Source organism: Sphaerodactylus townsendi, linkage group LG09 (genome assembly GCF_021028975.2).
Source record: "Sphaerodactylus townsendi isolate TG3544 linkage group LG09, MPM_Stown_v2.3, whole genome shotgun sequence".
NCBI lineage: Eukaryota > Metazoa > Chordata > Lepidosauria > Squamata > Sphaerodactylidae > Sphaerodactylus > Sphaerodactylus townsendi.
This window is the reverse complement of record NC_059433.1, coordinates 31,695,170-31,714,883: the sequence shown is the minus strand read 5'-3', so window position 1 is coordinate 31,714,883 and position 19,714 is coordinate 31,695,170. Positions and strand designations below refer to the sequence as shown.

At 41.4% G+C, this 19,714-nt stretch overlaps 1 long non-coding RNA gene across 1 annotated transcript; it reads right to left on the bottom strand.

Annotated features, from left to right (window-relative positions):
* Window positions 1–377: 377 nt before the first annotated feature.
* LOC125439183 lies at window positions 378–19,663 on the bottom strand. The gene is made up of 2 exons (XR_007245494.1): window positions 19,426–19,663; window positions 378–615 (listed from the first exon to the last, which is right to left on the bottom strand). It is a non-coding gene; the product is annotated as an uncharacterized LOC125439183 (long non-coding RNA).
* Between the last annotated feature and the right edge of the window lie 51 nt (window positions 19,664–19,714).

Here is a 19,714-nt window from a genome sequence, read left to right as displayed (position 1 = left end):
TCAAACAAATTGCATGCTTTCATCCTTTTAACATTCGGCAAGAAAATAGGTATACTAGGGGTTGGGTTTTTTTGAGGGGGTGTAGTATTGTTCAGAGCTTATCATCACTTTCAGGGAAGTGCCCCATTTACTGCTACAATGGGGTTAAAACCATTCCTGCAATAATAATGTGACTGATCACCTGTAGATATGCACAAGACAAAATCAGGGTTATTTGAGGAAAATGGAGGATGTCAGGTGAGTAGCACTGCCAATGCTGGCTTGGGAAATTTCTGGAGATTTGGGGGAAAGTGTCTGGGAAGGGCGGGGGGCTCAAGTGGAATGTGATGCCGCAGAGAATCTGTAACCTTAGCTTGTGGGGGAATCTTGCAAACCAATTTAGGACAAATTTTCTTCTTTTTACTTAACATACATAAACATAGAACTTAGCAGTACAACAAAACCATGATCTTATCCAAGTTTAACAATTAACGTTTCCCCCTTTCACAGCTTGTCAATCTCAAGTCCATTTTTTTTCCTCTTGTAGGTGGCCCAGAGTGTCTCCGGGAGAACTCTTGGTGAACTGGCCTTAGAAGATGAAGGCTCCAAGAGAACTCCCACCAAATAAATACAGCCCTGAAACAATAAATTTTAAAATTTACAGTGCAGAACAAAAGTCTCCTTCCCTGATTAGTTCCCATACAAACATCACATTTACCTTAAACAAGGTCTTAAGAGCCTATAATTAAACTTCAAGCTTCCAGCCAGGCAGCCTTGCTTCCTTCTGCATTCCATATATTCTGTACCCTTCTGTCTCCAGAGGCTCCACCCATCCTGACTCATGCTATTCCTACATAAGAGTTATAAATCCACTCTCCAAAACTTCCATTTCCTGCAGTGGAAGGGATCAGTGTATTACAGACGTCAATATAAATATAAGCATTATATAAACATCAGCTTTGTTCTTGTCAAATACACACTTTAATATGCTGTGGACTTTATGCCTGTTTTAGGTATCAAAATGATGCACTCCATGTCCATTGCATTAATCGAACTCATTTTATTCTATCAGCAATGCAATATGCTTCCAGGACTATTGTTAGCTTTTCAGAAGGAGCACATTGGTACACATTGCAAACTATACTTACCATGCATATTGTACTCCTGAGAGATTAAGGTGTGGAATGAGGATCTGGAAAAATGAGGTTCAAATCCACACTTGTGCCATTGAAGTTTGCCAGTCACACTCTCTCAGCCCTGGCCCTGACTAGTGTTTGTTTGGAAGACCTCCAAGGAATACCAGGATTGTGATGGGGAGGCAAGCAATGGCAAACCAGCCCTGAACATCCCTTGCCTTGAAAACCCAAAAGGGTTGCCAAAAATCAGCTATGACAATGGCAAAAATTTTTAATTGCTTGTATTGTTTAAGTATGCACAGTATCGACAAGTTCTGTCATAAGAACAATTGATTTGTCAGCAGATAGGCCTTAAAATAATGGTGTGTGAAATTTTTATAACATGCTGTTTATATGAAAAAAAATACCCAAAATTTATTTCGCTTCCAAAGAGGTTGAGGATTATGGAGCTGCAAACATTCAATTCATGAACAGCGTTACTAATTTTACCATGAAATATTCATACATGTATGTTATTTAGCTTTTATCCCCTTGCAAACAGAATAGGTAGAGAGAGCATCTTTCCTCAACAGTTTCGAGGAGATTCATGGGGCTTGGTCAGAGAGATTTGGACAACAGATGTTAGAGCTGTTGCTTGATTAAGATGCTTTGTTCTTCAACACAGATGATTCTTACAGGTGTTCAGTTAAATAAGAAAGCTCAAGATAATTTGAATTTACACCCTAACTCTGTCAATGATATAACAGTATAAGGCTAAGCAATGACCTGTGCCACTGCAGCAAGAGCGCAAACCTGTTTCTGGAAAATGAAAAAGAGCCATATTTATTTATTTATTAAATTTTTACCCCGCCCGGCCCCAAGGGGCTCAGAGCGGCAATACAAAACCCCTATTAAAATCTTATTGGTCTCTCAACTTTTCCAGTCCACAAAAAGCTGCATGAAGGAGTTTGGATTTATGTCCTGTCTTTCTGTCCTGTAAGGAGACTCAAGGCAGCTTACAAACTCCTTTCCCTTGCTCTCCCCACAACAGATACCTTGTGATGTAAGTGGGGCTGGGAGAATTCTGAGATAACTGTGACAAGTCCAAGGTCACCCAGCAGGCTTTATGTGTAAGAGCGGGGAAACAAATTAAGTTCACCAGATAAGGATCAGCTGCTCATGTGGAGGAATGAGGAATCAAACCTGGTTCTCCAGATTAGAGTTCACCTGCTCTTAACCACTACACCACGTTGAAGGATCTGGATTGGCACACTATCCCCCATATGGCCATGCCCAACCTTTATGTTTTGAGACAGGAAGAGAAAACAAGCACAGCTTAGATTGTAGAACATCAGCAGCCATGTTTCTTCTAATTTACACCCCCACCCCCACACACACACTTTAGGTGAACAAGATTCTATGATTTAGACAAGTACAAATTTAGGATGTGGGGAACCTAGGTTCTAATGTGTGAACATGTAAGATCTCCAAGAGATCTCCAGTAGTCCACCATCACTTGAATGTATGTGTCTAGAGCAGGGGTAGGGAACCTGCGGCTCTCCAGATGTTCAGGAACTACAATTCCCATCAGCCTCTGTCAGGATGGCCAATTGGCCATGCTGGTAGGGGTTGATGGGAATTGTAGTTCCTGAACATCTGGAGAGCCGCAGGTTCCCTACCCCTGGTCTAGAGGTTTCCAAAAACTCATGATGAAAAGCCTGGTTGTACTTCATGAGAGTTTGGATGGCCAACCAGAATTTAAATTAAATAACAAACAGGAGGAGGGTCTGAGCACTAGAATAAGCACACCTCATAAAATTGGGCCAGCAGATTGTTTTATGTATTCTATTTTAACTGAGCTGTTGATTAATCACGTAAGATGTACAATAGCTGTATACAGATGATACTCTGGAGAGTTGTAATTAAAGACTTTGAGCTAAAAACAACTTATACTCAGAAAGTTTTTCATTGTAGATATAGTACATTCCAAGTAAACAGTTACATACTCATTGCTATAATGCCACCGGCATAAAAAAATATTTATATTGGGAAATGACTTGGGCCCCTTCTGTACATGCAGAATAATGCATTGTCAATCCACTTTCAATGCACTTTGCAGCTGGATTTTACTGTGCAGAATAGCAAAATCCATTTGCAAATAATTGTGAATGTGGAAAGTGCATTATTCTGCATGTGCAGAAGGGGCCTTAGTTAAAACTTGGTAGTCACAATGTGTTATAACTAGAATAATTGTATTTTGTCTAAACAATTTCATCTAATCTTTTTTTTAAAAAAATCTCATACCTTCTGTAATACTGGATAGTCTTAACTGATTGATACAATTTCTAGACTTTAAGAAGCAACCAGGAATTCTGCAATGAATGTTTTTGTCCTTTGTAAAATTAATGAACTTGCTCACTTTACTAGTCTCTTGAGAAACCAAAATTCAGAGAGATGTTGTTTTCAACTTTTGATCAGTATGGAAAGATGCAGGGAGCAAACTGCCTGCTCAGACCCAGAAGCACCTAGGCACTTCAAAACTTGCTGCCATCAATCTGTACTTGTTCTTCTAGGTGCAGGATTTACTGATCGGGAAAATGTATCCTTTGCTAATAAAAGCAAAAATTCACAAGGGATTCTGTAGTTTATATTTTGGGCTACATCTGCAGGGGAAAGTTTTGCTGGTGAAACATATCACTGAACGTTGCTGACTTCAACACCTAAATAATTTACCTCCAGGAAACACTACAACCTACACATATGAGACAAAACACTTTATTCTTTTTCATCAAGGATCCAACTGCTCCTACTTTGTTGAACAATTGGTGAAATTAGATTTCAGGGGGTAAAATGAAGACTGCTGTTAAATCTAACAAGAAAAAAAGATATAACATGGGTATCCCCCCCACCCCAACTGGGTCTCATATGAGAATTCTCAAAGTAGTAACTTGTGTCTTCAGAAAACATCAGGTCTTACAAAACCAGCCTGTCATACTTGCAGATACCAAAGTATTTATTTCAGACAAATCAAATCTATGCATCCTGACAACTTACTGAGGTTGTGGACACTTAAGAGAATTTTGAGGATAAAAACAGGGTGCTACCATAAAATGACTCCCACAGGGACCCAGACCAACCCTACAGAGTTTGGAGACTGCAATCCAAGCATTCTCCTACAACAGAGGCAGTGGTTTCTGAAGGAATGCTCCCTTATAGACACAAAGGTGGTGCCTTCTTAGTTTCTTCTGAAGCACCCCTGATACAATGAGGCAGAAAACTGTTTTGGGGCACAGATGCTTTGAGAAAGAATTTCTCAGGAATTTCATCAGTATGTGCTACCTTGGGGATTACTGCTAGCCTATAAATCAGTGGTACTCACTTTTTGGAGAGTCACAACAACCAAAACAGCCATATCACGATATGCCCTGTGTGCCTCCCCACTGTGTTGTTAGCTGGGCAAATAGACACTCTGGATTGAGAGATTCTTAACACTCACAAACAACTGAAATGTTTCCTGAGCAGGCTTCTCTTAGATTCCAGAAACTATTCACACACCATATATGCATATAGATTAATATAATGTATAATATTACATATATATTTTAAATGACACTTTAATTACTCCTGCTCATATAGGGTTGTCACTTTCCAGGAACAAGGCAGGTGCAACGTGAGAAATAGTGCCCAGAAAAGACACATATCAGTGATTCTCATGGGAGCCATATCTAATTCTGAACTATGACATAGAGTGTGGTTAAAAATACTGCAGCTAGGGACAGATGGAGATTTCTCTACAAACCTGATGTCAACTGAAGGTTTGCAGACAAATCTGAAAACTTCAATAAATAAATAACCAGGGATTTAAACTCCCCTAAAATAATAGAAATAACATCTATAGCTTTAAGAAAGTAATGTCCACTGAGCTCTCACATGACTATATTCTGAGATCTTAGTAGTCATTTTGGAGTTGCTAGGCAACCACAACATTGACTAGCACTCCAAGCTGTAATTTCTATACGAAACAGGGGTTCCTGGGAGGCCAAAAAAGTACTGGACAGGGTCCCACCCCATCTCCTGATGGAGGGATGATTCATGACCTGGTGGCGACCATTGAGCAATTTGCTGCTTTGCAACTTGTGTGATTTGGCTGGGCCCAGCAACAGCCACTGGACAATTTGGCTGAGTGACTGGCTACTGCATGGCTTTTCCAACTTGGCTAATCTTTTCCAAAGGACAGGTTGCCAGGAAAAAGGAAGCAGGACAAATGAAGATTGGGTGAGAGACAGTGATAAATTGGTTGGTGGATGGGAAGGAGAGGAGGAGAGCCTTTGGGCTACTGGGGTAGGGAGGAAATAATGTAGGGAGGGGATACCAGGGGAAATCAGATTCCCTTTGCAAATATTTCCAGGTACCTTCCTTGTCTTCTTTAAAATCCAATACTGTATGCAGCTTTTTTTGCTGTCAAGTCACAGCTGACTTACGGAGAAATGATAGGGTTTTCAAGACAAGAGACATTCAGAAGTGGTTTGCCATTTTTCTGCTTCCATGTCACGCCTCCAAGGTATTCCTTGGAGGTCTCCCAACCAAAGCTCTGTGTGACTGACCCAGCAAGCATAGATTTCCCAGATCCTAGTCTGATACTTTAATCACTACGCCATGCTGGCTCTAGAAGCGTAGAAATTTGCCTAATGACAGAGCTGGGCTCCCACTGTCTTTAGGCAGGAAAATAAACTTACAGAAGAGAACATAATGAAAAGGAACAGTCAGCGGAAGAAATGAAGATTGTAATAAGTTAGTACTTTATTAACATGGAGTGAGGCAAATAATTAGAATCTAAAACAGTATGTATTAAAATTGGAATCCCCATTGTTTACTCAGAGGTATGAAAAGAAATAGGTCAGTTAGTTTGTTTCCATGGTGACTATTATTGAAATAAGACAAACTGACATCAAAGCTGATTTATTTTTCTATTCACCACCTTCTCTTTAGAACATTTCCATCTGAGGTCTTTCCTGGAAATAAACACAATCTTTGGAGGGGCTTTCATGAGATTCTTTCATTGTTTATTAGTGTGAAAATGTATGGTACCGAACAGCCCATCAGAGCAACTCAGTTTTATGAGGCAATGTTATTCGCAGTCTATTCCAAAATCATCAATACATGCACTGTACAAGTGCCTAATCCCTAAAGGCTTGCCTTTGTTAACATTTACTTGCAGAGCAAAGGGCCAACTTAGATCCACTGTTGTTAATACATGCATTTGTTTTCTTAAATAGAACAAGTATTATATCCCATGAATTTGGAGTTGTTCATTCCTGCTGCTAAACATTAGCTTCCACTAATGAGAACAGAAAATCTTAATCTCAGATTAGGCTAATAACCTGAATCTTAGAGAACACTACATTTACAGAAAACGCCACTTTGAAGGAAGCAACCCCTAGAACTAATTATATTATTTCCTTTCTTGATAAATCTTGGTGTCATTACATAGTTCAAATTGCCTTTTAGTATATGGTCCAAATAATGAGCATTTTTATACACACATGTAATGATAATTGAAATACAACAGGAAGTCTTCTATGTATTATGTACATCAGCATTTTTAAAGCATTTACAAGTATATCAGTGCTGCTGATATTGCAGTTCTACCCTGTTAATCTTCTGATGACAAATCAAGTTCCTATACGGAGCAACTACCATGACAGACAACTTGCACTTTGTTGGGGGGAGCACATACATTTGGGAACATTTTGAGCTTTGCTCCCTTTGTTCCCGTTTGAAATGCTTCCAGGTTCTAATCTAACCTATAGACTTTCTATAGACTTGAATCAAATTACCATTTTAAAATAAATTATTCCAGGACTAATCACAGTGAGATCTAGTATGGGATGCTGAAGAGAGTTTGACTATCTTGTGTGTACCCAGCAGACCAGCAGTTAATATGTCAGGCCTGTTAGAAATAGTGGCCTTGATCATTCTGTGGGATTTCAATGTCCTTGCTAGTGTTGAGTCAGGTCCGATACATCAACTGGCCATCAAGCTAGATTTGATCTTTAGCATGGGGGTGGATATAGGTCCAATCTCTACTGAAAGAGTGCCGTGGTCAGATCACTTTGCCCTGAAGGCCTGTCTTGAGATTCCTAGCCCTCCTCCCCTGTATAGGTGGTGAGCAGATTTATGCTCACTCCTGGACCGTTTCCGCACAGCCACGATGGGGGTTGGGTCAGCGTACACGACACCGACCCAACCCCATTCATGCGAACAGTCCCAGAAACAACCGGGAAGACAGCGCTGCGGAGCACCATCGCCCGGTCGACCTGCCGTTTCTGTGGCCGTCCGGAATCGCAGGGCAGGGGGGCGTGTCCCCAGGCCTCGGCGACGCGCTGGATGGCCACAGAAATGGTAGGTGGACAGTGAAAAGGGGGAGGGAGGGCGCCTTTGAGCCGCCGTTTTCCGAAAACCTCGCTGGGGAAGCGAGGTCGGAAAACGGCGGCTTCGCGCCGCTCGGGAGGCGCGGCTGCACAGCAGCTGCTCCCCCCATGTGAACAGCTCCCTGGGGACAGCGTTTTTGCCGTCCCCAGGGCGCTGTTTCCGGCCCGTGCGGAAAGGGCCCTGGAGACTTATGGCTCCAATTGGTTTCCAATGCTCTATGGGATCCAGTGCCCCCGGCAACTCATTAGACATGCTGATAGATGACAAGCATCGCTGTCTTTCTGATGCCATTGAAACATCACTCCGTGTTGCTCTCTTTGGGTTTGCATCAGCTTAGTTCCCTGGTATACCATGGAGCTATGGATGGCAAAGCCGGAGATAAGACAGCTAGAATGAGTTTGAAAGCGTACTTGTGACAAAGCTGCAAGAGTATCTTATAGGACATTTATGAAATCCTTTATGGTGGCAGTAAAGGTCACTAAGAAGTATTATGCAGCCTCTGCTGCATCCGCTCATAGGTCAATTATTTAGGGTAATTAATTCCCTTACCTCTTTCTCTGACAGATTGCAGATGCTAGTGATTTGGCAATTAACTGTGAGGCCTTTGCAAGCTATTTGGCGGGTAAAGTCTTGTTGCTCCACCAAGACCTCTTCACCAGTGTTGATACCACAATTGAACTGGAGACCCCTTGACCACTTTCAGGGGCTGTGTTGGACCCCTTCAGCTGACTCTCCTCGGCCAGTATTGACTGAGTCATGGCTGCTGTGAAGCCAAGCACTTGCCCTTTGGATTTGTGCTCATCATAGTTGGTTAAAGGCAGCAGTAAGGGCATATAGGTCCACCTGGTATACATTATCAATCTGTCCAGGAAGGTTGGAAGAAGCAATAGTGGGATTGCTCTTTAAAACAACATCTTTGAATCCTTCTGATCCATCTAACCACTGCCCAGTATTAAACCGTTTGTTTCTGGGTAAGGTAGATGAGAGAATGGTGGATGAGACATTGGCTCTGGATGCATTTCAGTTCAGCCTTGTTATGGAATAGAGACTGCTGGTTGCCCTCACAGATGATTTCCATAGACAGCTGAATCAGGAGCTCATCCACGATGGCGACCAGCACCGTCTCTGTCCCATGGCCAAGAGAGAAGCTGGACTGGAAGGGATCCAGAACTGATGAGCCATCCAGAAATGCCTGCAGCTGTTCTGCAACCACTCTCTCAACCACCTTTCCCGGAAGGGCAGGGCAGTAGTTGACCAGATCCATAGGATCGAAAGATAACTTCTTCAAGTGCTGGCCTACCACTGCTTCTTTTAACATCCCTGAAAAAACTCTCTGCAATAAAGAGTGGTTGCTACTATCTGGCAGGGGGCTCTGTAGTACCTCAAGGTTGGCCTTCACCAGCTATGAGGGGAACAGATCAAGAGAGCAAGTGGAGGACTCTGTCAACATCGGCCTAAGACAGCAAACCAAAAAGTCCAAATAAGATCTGAAGACGGCCAAGGGCCCTCCTCTCCTCTCCTCAACCAGAGCCAGAGCTTTTTCAGCTATGGCCCTGGCCTTGTGGAAATGTTTTATTGAGCAAGAGCCTGGCCCTGTGGAACCTGGCTCAATTTTGCAGGGCCTGTAAGACTGAGATGTTCCACCAGGCCTATAGCTGAGGCAGTGACAGTTATACTCTAGCTGGCCTTCCTATACCTACCATTGTTTTCATTTTTCTCAGTTGATTTGTTATGTTTTTGTTTCTGCCTTCCCTTTCCCCTTTTCTCCTTCCTTTCCTGTAGCCACATTTAAGAGATAAATGTATTTGTAGTTTACTAATTCTGTTAGTTTAGACCAGGGGTAGGGAACCTGCGGCTCTCCAGATGTTCAGGAACTACAATTCCCATCAGCCTCTGTCAGCATGGCCAATTGGCCATGCTGGTAGGGGCTGATGGGAATTGTAGTTCCTGAACATCTGGAGAGCCGCAGGTTCCCTACCCCTGGTTTAGACTAACATTTACTATATTTTTTTCTAATCTGCACTACAGCTAACAGTATAAAGCTAAAAGTTGCTAGAATGCAATTTTTCTACTACAATGATTCAAGTTGCCCTAATCTCTGGCAATAACCCAGTAGGGAGAAAACATCACTGTCCACACTTTCAGAATGATGTTGGAGACATCAAGCACCAAGATAAGCAATGAACTATGAAGAGTTAGTTTCTTTTTCTCACGTTTAGGAGATAACGACTTTGGTTATGACTGGAGTATTGTTGTACTGGCCTTGTGAAGGAGGGAGCCTGATGATTCCGGGTGAAATGCTCAACCTGTGTCATTTAAACATTACGATTAACTCCTCTCGATGCTAAACCTCCACTTTCAAGTGTATATGCGTTCCATGTAGTGATCTGTTATAGACATAACCTGCAATGCCATGTAAAAGATAATGATCTTATGACGAAATGAATGATCCTGCAGACTTGACTGGCATTTTTGTATCTTTAAAACCTTTGATTCTTCAGTATATCAGTGCTTTTGCCTTACAGAGCCTACTTATGCTGCAACCTAAATACGCTTGTTTTTTATTTTGTATCTCTCACTTCCTGGTGATCTTACTGGACGGATCTATGGACCGCTGGGATCTCAAGCCTGTTCCCCAAACGGAATTACAATACCTTAGTATCCCTATCACTGTATCTAACTGTTCAGAGTGCTGACTGGAATTTTAAAACTGGATTTTTAACGTTAATAAAGGTTTTAATTACAGTATATATTTTAAATTGGTAGTATAAATCTGGGACTGACTACAATCAGAAAAGGGTATATATAAATCTAATAAAGTAAAACTAACTAAATCTAATAAAGCACTAGATTTAAGGATTTTTTAGCCTGTTTGTTTTGTAGTATGACCCACTGAACTCAGCCACATTTTTCTCTTCTAGTGGCTTCTACCCTGTGAAACTGGATCCCTGCAGATGTCTTAGAAGAGTTTGGGAGAGGCTATAAGGCTGTTTTATTCAAGGGGGGAGGGGTTTCAACAGGATTTAAGATGAAGACATTTTCTTGTGGTAGGGATGAGAGTGTTATTTGGGTTTTACTGAATTTTGTATGTTTTGATCTTGAAATTGAAAGATGCCTTGCCATAAGGCAAGGTATTATATTAATAATTTAATAAATAAAATTATGATGATGGAACATTACATTGTTATTATTTATTATGATATTTTAAATGAGAACACAGCTGCACAAGCTGTCACATAAAGATGAGGAGCTATCACTTTCTTTATTAAATCTCTATTCTACTCCTGATTATTAAGGGCACAGAATGTTATGACCTGGTTTGACCAAGGGCAGGGGAGAAGGCACCTTAGAAACACTATCATTGTTTAACCTCTTGAGTAGTTAACTTTGCAGAGTTCCAACCACTTGCAGACCAAGTGGTTAAATATTCCTCTGTACACTTCTCACACGGTGATTGATGTGTGTGTGTTGGGGAAGTATCAAGTATGTCTAAAAATTGTATATGTTACTATCAATAAGACAGGATTTTCCTGCCCCTGTCAATACAGACATTAGCGTCTGGTAATGTTACTCCAACCTGCCACAAGTTTTATCTAAAAATGTGAACTTATTTTAAAAGTTTTCAAGCAATTCTGTCTGCTTGAAAAAACTATAGCCTCCTTCCAGCTTCTACAATCACAAGTGAGAGCAGCAATTCTATCTTTGCCCCAGAAAGTTGATTTTTTGGTAGGGGCCAGAAAGCTTTGTTTTCACCCTGCATACTTAATAATAGGGCAGAAAGAAAGAGATCCTAGCAGATGAAGAGAGGTTTTCTTGCTGTAGAATGGGACAGTCCAGTGGGAACATGTGTCACAATCAGGTGGAAATAGCAGATAGCACCTCCAGGATGATCTCTATTGTGGACTGCCGCAGGTGGCTGCAACCATACAGTTGTAGCCTCATACAGGTGGATGCAGCATACAGTTGCCATGTAATGTATACTGCATAGTGACTGCTAAGCTGCTCTCTGACACATTTTAAACCCATGGTGGCAAAAAGATAAAAAATGGCTGTTAAAGAAATCCCAAAGCTAACAGATACTGTACTGCACATCCTATAGCATTCAGTCTCAAATAATCCTGTTTAAAAATGATCAATTTTTCATGTGCATGCAAAACGAGGATTTAGAATTCAGCACTTTTAAAAGTTACAGTTATGGTGGACTCCTACAGTATGTTTTAGTTTGTTAAAATCCATAAATAGCATTAGCAGTGTTTTCTCTGAGGTCATTTTGCAGCACTGAAGCGCTGAGTGCTTTTTCTATTCATCTGCTGGTCAGTCTATGTGCTTGTGGTTGATGACATCAGCAGAGTTCCATTAAATGAATTACAGCCTTGTTTTCAGTGCGCAGTCATCTCTAATCCTGTACCCTAAGCTTCCTGAATGGAACAGACTAAAATAGAAAATATTGGAATTCCTCTCTAAGTTCTCTCAACTCACATGTAGTCTAATTTTTAATTACTATTTTACCTTGGTTTAACTTATGCCTTCTTCCATATTTCTATGTCCCAAAGCAACATTTAAAAAATCAATAATTGATTGATGAATCAACAGAAGCATAGGAGCAATAAATACAAAAGAAAGCTACATTTCTTACTAATAGATACCAGAGTTCCATCTGAGTTACTTAACACTCTAATGCATGAAGGAGCTATGGTGCTCGGGTGCACTCTGGTGCTATCAAACTGAAGCCACAGTTAAGCTTCACTATCTCCTTAATTCATAATACTTACGCCTCTTAACTGATCCCATTTCATAGCACTATCTGTATAATATTGTACTTATTTGCATTATTTTTAATTGTATTTTACTGTCCATGCTGCATTTTTTTAAAAATCGTGCAATCTACCATAAATCTCAGTGACAAACACAGATGAAAAATAAGATAAATAAAATAATCTCTCATGATGCTGGCTTAATTGAGACTCTCAGTGGAAGGCAACTTAATCTTGGGTTTCCCATGTCATGCCCTAGAATCTTATTCACTGTAAACACAAAGTAGTGCAAAGGAAGCATAACTGTGGCTTTGGATAGTCCTCCCTACCTTGTTCTATGGCTCTACCCCATCAGGCAGGTATGGCATTATTTACCATGTTCTACAATATTTTACACAATGCTATATTTTCATTTCTAAAGTATCTGGTGAGAGGCAGCAGTTCTTCCATACTTCATTTGATCCTTGGAAAGCTGTAAAACATCTTACTGTTTTACAAGCTTTTCCAAAACCAGTGGAAGATCTGTCAGCACTCCCATCTTCCTACAGACTCACAAGAAAGGTGCGTTGGAGTAACCTCCCTGACCTCACACTGAACTCAGAGGTGCTCAGGCAGAAAGATGTCTTACTGCTATCTGATTCCTGCCCAAGGGAAAGGTTGTCTCCTGCCCAGCTTTAGAGCAAAGTACAAAGGCTTGCCCCTGCAGACATATCAGCCCCATCTGACTTTCAAAGCTTAGTGTTTAGTCAGAGTCAATATCACATCCTTCCCTTTTAAGGATGGTTACACACACATGAATCTTAATTACCAAAAGTAGTCAAAACCTGTAGATCTGAGGGATACAGTGGCAGAAGTCACTCTGATAAAGCCATAACTCATACAGGGAGACCAATATCTGCCAGGCCAAACTTATAAGATCAAGGGGATCAGTGGCCCAGCTTTTTCCAGTAAAACTAGCAGAGAGCCCTATCCAACACAAAGACTTCCAAGGAAAGTGGGTAATGGGAGAGCACTGATGCACCTATATTACTGGGAAATAATGTAGCTTCACCAGCTAAAACTGTTAAAAGTGGTTACTAGAGCTTCAGGAAGAAATACTAAGCTTGAATCTCCAGAGGATGCAGTGGAGACAGATTGTAGTCACCTAGGCCAGGGGTAGGGAACCTGCGGCTCTCCAGATGTTCAGGAACTACAATTCCCATCAGCCTCTGTCAGCATGGCCAATTGGCCATGCTGGTAGGGGCTGATGGGAATTGTAGTTCCTGAACATCTGGAGAGCCGCGAGGTTCCCTACTCCTGACTCTAAGCGAGTAAGTCCCGCATGGGCCAAAACAGCAGTGTGAAAGCGATGCAAACTCTTTTTACACCGTTTTCGAGCCATTTTACACCGTTTTCAATAATCAGCTGTTTTGGCCCATCGCGAGGAATCCTCCCTGGTTCACAATGTAGAAACTGAACTGATCGCTAAACCAGCCAACCTCTAGTTTTGAATTACCAGTATGTTACATGGATTCCAGGGAAAGGATCTGCTTGACATCTATTCCCATATTGGACTGTGCCAGTATTCCTTTCATTTGCTTAGCTCATCACAATAAGTCTTTTATCTTAGGTCAATTATACACTGCTATTCTGCTGCACTGTGAGGGTCCTTTGCTGCAGACTTTTCATTGCAGACATGCTCACACTTCCAAACTAACTAGCTAAATTAGAATGAATGGAAATATGGGAAAAAGTGTCCTGCTTTCATGGTTGCAAGAGATGGAGCTGGGGGAGGAGTGAAGGTGCTAAGTGGAAGGAAGATTTCCTGAGAGCAGCACATTGAAGGGACAGTATTAAAGAAATAGAAAGAAAGAAATGCCCAGGTCCTGACCTAAGTATCTCTCTATAGTCCCTGTAAAGCAAGAGGAACTCTCTGCTACTGTGTGCATTTTGATTTGGTTAATGTAAAGCACTCAGAGCCAATAAAAAAAATCATTTCTTGTGAGGTAAAATATTCCTCAAGAAACAATAAAAATCAAAATGCTGTATGTGAAGCTTATGTTGGTTACAATATACATCAAACTAAGTAACTCTTTTAGTTTCAGTTAATTTGTTTTCGCATTCAAGTTCTGACTAAACAGTGAACAACCCCCACTGAACTAAATACATGCAAGTATATAGAGAGACTTCTCTTTTTCCACCTGCTCCAGTCTGGAGGCTCGAAAGCTTTGAACCTTGCCCCAACTGCCTTAACTGCTGCTGACGGAATGTTCATTCTTTAAAAAATTTTGTTAGAAATTAAGCCTTTCTCCACATGCCCCCAGTAAGCTAAAATGTTGGGGTCAATACAACAAAATGTATAGCACAACTATAATAGAGCTAGTGCCATCATAACTTATTTCTTGAAGTATATAAACTTACCTATAAGCAGTCATATATTATCAATTTCAAAAAAAAACATTACATTTATAATTCACCTATGAAATGACACAGATTATTTCATGGTCTTCTATATTAGCCTCAATGACTCAATGCGTTGGAAACTATGTTGTCTTAGATTTTCTCCTGCAACTTCTCTAACCTTTTGTAAAGCTTCCTGAAGCTCACATCAGGGCTTATCAGTAGCATGTCCAACCCATTGGCAACTATCACATGACTTTGGCAAAGTTTGTCCTTTTATGTCTTCGGGGCCCTTCATCCCCTCTTTAGTATCTTTTCCTTTCTTTGTTTGGGACCTAGTCACAATCAATTTCATTTCACATGACAAATACAGTATATCAGCCCCAATAATAAATTGAGTTTCATAATTATCATGGCAACTACGAATTCATTGTATGTTTTGTTTAACTCTAAATTATCTGAAAATATGAATCAATTACTTGAAATCTTAAATTACATAGAAGGCCATTCATAAGGGGTAATACTCACTTTCCCCACAATTTTATGCTCAATGATACTTAACAATTTTCTATTTATTGAGCTTAAGGCTCATTCCTTTTGCATGCCAGAATAGCGCACTTTCAAAACTCCAGCACCGGTGCTATTGAAGCAATGTCGCGAAATGGCAAAATCCACTTGCAAACAGTTGCGAAAGTAGTTTGAAAACGGAAGGGGCCTAAGTCTGTGCCAATATCGATACAACTATTCACCCACACTTTCCCCCCAAGACAAATTTTCGTGGTGCAGAAAGCCCCCACCCATTGTCTCTGCTTTCTTGAAATAACACGAATGATGTTCCCAAGCTGTAATCTACCAGCTCTCACCACACTGCTTGAATCAGCAGACAGGGCCGGAGCTCCGCTCGGATCTTTTGATTTTCATGTGAGAGTCAGGCTAAGGTTGTTTCGCAGTTCTTCCAACCACTTCCATAAGTTCATCTTCACTGTTTGATTGGCTGGAGTTATCATCAGAGCTGCTATTTATACGCTCCCAATTTTCTGTCTGCTGTAAAATCCTATCTCCCTCAAACAACTGTATCTTGGCTTCTTTGTTCAGATCAGGGCATTTATTACGGACATGTCCTTCTCTTTTACAATTAAAGCATATAATCAGTTTAGGTGTAGATGATTCAGTTGGCTGGCTGGATTTCCAAAGGCCGAATCTCTCTTTGGTTGCTTTTGCGCTTAGTTCAGGGCTCTTGGAAGTGGTCTTTAAATACACACCAACCCTGGGATGAAACAAAACTTTTTTCTCTTTATTTTTTATACTGGCCCAGCGTATGATCGAAGTAAAGGAGCTGCTAATTCAGATAAATCCGAAGCCATCCTTAGTCTGGACCAATTGTAGATATATCTACCTGGAAGAATTTGAAAAAAATTGTTCTCTTCTAGTCAACTGGCATGCTTATCCGCTGGATTTTCACATTGGCGGCTCTACAAACCATTGTTGAACTGGCAGTAAGCTTCCAGTTAAGATTACAAAGAAGCAAATTATAATTTTCTTTGCCCCTGGGAAAAGCTCTCCTAAATTCATCTCTCAACTGAGTCTCTGTTTTCCCAAACCGGGATAAGGCTTGTTTCTTAAAGTTCTCAAATGTAGCTTCCCACCTTAAGAGTTAATTTACTCAAGAGTTGTGCCAGTTCAGCCGACACACACGGCCATAAGGCTTGAATATATTCTTGCCTGGGAACCTCATTATCTCTTAATGCAGTTTCAAATAAAGCCAAAAAGCTTTCTACAGATTCACCAGCTTGGTACCGAGGAAACCGTTTTTTCAGCCATGCTGTGTTTGCCTCTCTGTCTGTCCTGTACTAACAGGTTCATGGTGGCCTGCTGAGTCTGCATAAAGGTTTGAAGCATTTTCATCCATCCTTCTGTGCTAGTCGGCACTGATGAATCTTCCATTTCTAAACTATCCTGCCTGGCTCCTCTGATTGCTGATGGTTCTCTGGAGTGCATGCCTGGCCTCTCACTATCATCATCACCAAGGGTTATCAGCCTCTCACTTGACAGCAGCTGTCTTCTGGCTCCAGTCCTCTGGGCTACCAGTTCATCACTTGCTCCTGTCTCATCTGAGGTTACTACCATGCTCCTTCTGAAATCCTCTAGGGTGACCTGCATCTCTGCCATCTGCCTACTCTGTGAGGCTGGCTGGCGTGGTCTAACTACTGGGACATCCTCCTGCATGCATGAATCAGCACTCTGACCATCCATGCTAGCTTAACACCAACTCAATCCTTTGCTTGCCAAACAGCTACTGAGTGTCACCATGTAGAGCAAGCCACCATGTAGAGCAAGAGGAACTCTCTGCTACTGTGTGGATTCTGATTTCGTTAATGTAAAGCACTCAGAGCCAATAAAAAAAAATCATTTCTTGTGAGGTAAAATATTCCTCAAGAAACAATAAAAATCAAAATGCTGTATGTGAAGCTTATGTTGGTTACAATATACATCAAACTAAGTAACTCTTTTAGTTTCAGTTAATTTGTTTCGTATTCAAGTTCTGACTAAACAGTGAACAACCTCCACTGAACTAAATACATGCAAGTATATAGAGAGACTTCTCTTTTTCCACCTGCTCAGTCTCTCAGCTTAACTGCCTCAACTGCCTTAACTGCTGCTGACGGAATGTTCATTCTTTAAAAAATTTCTCCCATCATGCAATCAGCAGGTTCCACAGATTTCAACGGTTTGTTAGAAATTAAGCCTTTCTCCACAGTCCCCCTCTGGAGTCTGAGCCTAAGAGACAGAGCAAAATCCTTCACTTCCAACAAATACACTCATCTTTTTCTTCCATCCAGGTTTCTGACACACAAGTCAGAGCAATTTCTTCCTTCTCCAGCAACCCAAGGAGGAGTTAATTTTTATTCTTTGCTGGTCTGGTAATACACAATATTGATGAAGCACTGAAGCACCAGGGGCTCTTGTATCTACAACTTGCAGAACTGGATGAAGATTAGATAAGGAACAGGCTTTGTAAAATCTCACCATCCAACTAGCAGCCCCCCATTGTAATATCTTCCAGTGCCAAACACCATGAGAACAGTACCCTCACTAAACACTCTAACCTCGGTAGAGAGTCACAATCAATACATATAAGAAGCCTAGAGCCCTCTGGGGATGGGGCGGTATAAAAAATTGAAAAATAAATAAAAATAAACACCCAGCTGACACTCACTGGCTTAGTTAACAGTTCGCACATTATACTGGACTCAGCAGTATTAATGGTACACCACATTAAAGCACAAGCAAAAATGCTTTCTTCCCTCTTCATTTAGGCTGGAAGATAATTCCTTACCTTGACTCATCTGATCTAGCCACCTGGACCCATACCTCAAGGCTGCACTACTGTAATGTGCTTTGCCTATGAAGTCAACTCAAAAACTTCAGTTGGTACAGCAAACAAGTTCCCATCCACAGCTAGGTGGAGCATACATCTCACTCCCAGTTCGGAGTTACTCCATTGGTTACCAATTCGTTATTAGATTCAGTTCAAGCATTTGCCCATACACATGCATTCTCTGTTGTGGACCTTACCTTGTAGAACAGCTTATGGCTGAGACCAGGGCAGCTCCCACAATTTCTATTTAGGCGATTAATGTTGCAGTCTAACACACAATCCTATCAGATCTTTTTATAAAGGAACAAATTATTACTGAATTGCAGTATTTATTGCAATATTTATTGCATATATCATCTTGCTTTTAGTACACTGTCTTCTAAGTTTGCAATCCACTTGCTACAGTCTATGGTAGGTCATGTCTTAGGCCAAAGATCCTCAACCTTTTTAGCCTGAATGCACCTCTGGAATTCTGACACAGGATGGTAGGTGCAACCACCAAATGCCTGTCACAGGAGGTGAAACCATCCATCAAATGTCAGGATGGGAGGTTATGCGTAACTGTAATGGCAACTATTCAAGATTTCAGACAGAAACTCTGCTTAACACTGCTTTTTAAAAGGAGTGTATTGTTTAAAAATGTTTTCTTGCAAGTCATGCAGTGAAGATTCTTTATTGTGCTGCCAAAACAATTTTTTCAAAATCTGCACAGCCAATCAGACCTCCAAACGCCAGTCAGAAATCCTGCTAGACAAAGGCCTCACAGAGCCCTCCACTTTCTAAATACACTTGGTAGGCATGTAAAAAAAGGTGTTGTTGGGTGTCATGTGCCAACAAGCATTCACCTTGGGAACTGGTCTTATGCAGTTTTCTGTTTGCATTGTTTTCCAACTCTGCCATCCTACTTCTTTTATTTATTTATTTTATTTATTTATTGAGCTTCTATACCGCCCCATCCCCGAAGGGCTCTGGCAGTGTACAACATAAGAGAAGACAATAGCACCTTACATTTCAGGGGTAAAGGCAATCTACACATAAATACTTCAGTAAATACTTTCAAGGATTGGGAAAAAGTAAAGTTTGCATCGGCTTTGTCTTGTTTCACATATGGTTGATCAGGAACAAACTAGATCAACGTGCATTCAACGAGGCGAACAAGTTAGTCCAGATTGAGGACCTTAATACATAAATGAGCCTTCAGTAACAGCAATCTTGCTAAGCACAGCCTCTTACTCCTGCACATGCGCAAATCTCCCATAAGGGGCTAACTAACCGCCCGACAATATACTCGTGCTGATTAGAACCTCACAACTAATAAACATGCTTTGACTACGACTACCGCTCTGTTGCTTCTCGCTCCCGACCGAATTCTATTTGATCCACATACCGCGCATGCGCTCCATTCCGCACCCCACTAAGGGAGCGCGCGCGTGCGCCAATCTTCCTTCCCCTTCCAGCTCGCTTCCTGGCGCTCGCGCGCTCATGTTGTTTTCCGGCGCCTTACACCTCAACCGTATTTCTTACACACGCGCCTTTGTGCGCTTGCTCAGCTCCGCAGGGCCGCGTTCCACCTTTCCACACACGTCTCCCCTCCCCCACCCTTTCGCCATCCGCAATAGCTCAGAATTCGAACCCTCCCAACCGCCTCGCTCCCACCGCCGCTCTTGGGTGTGTGC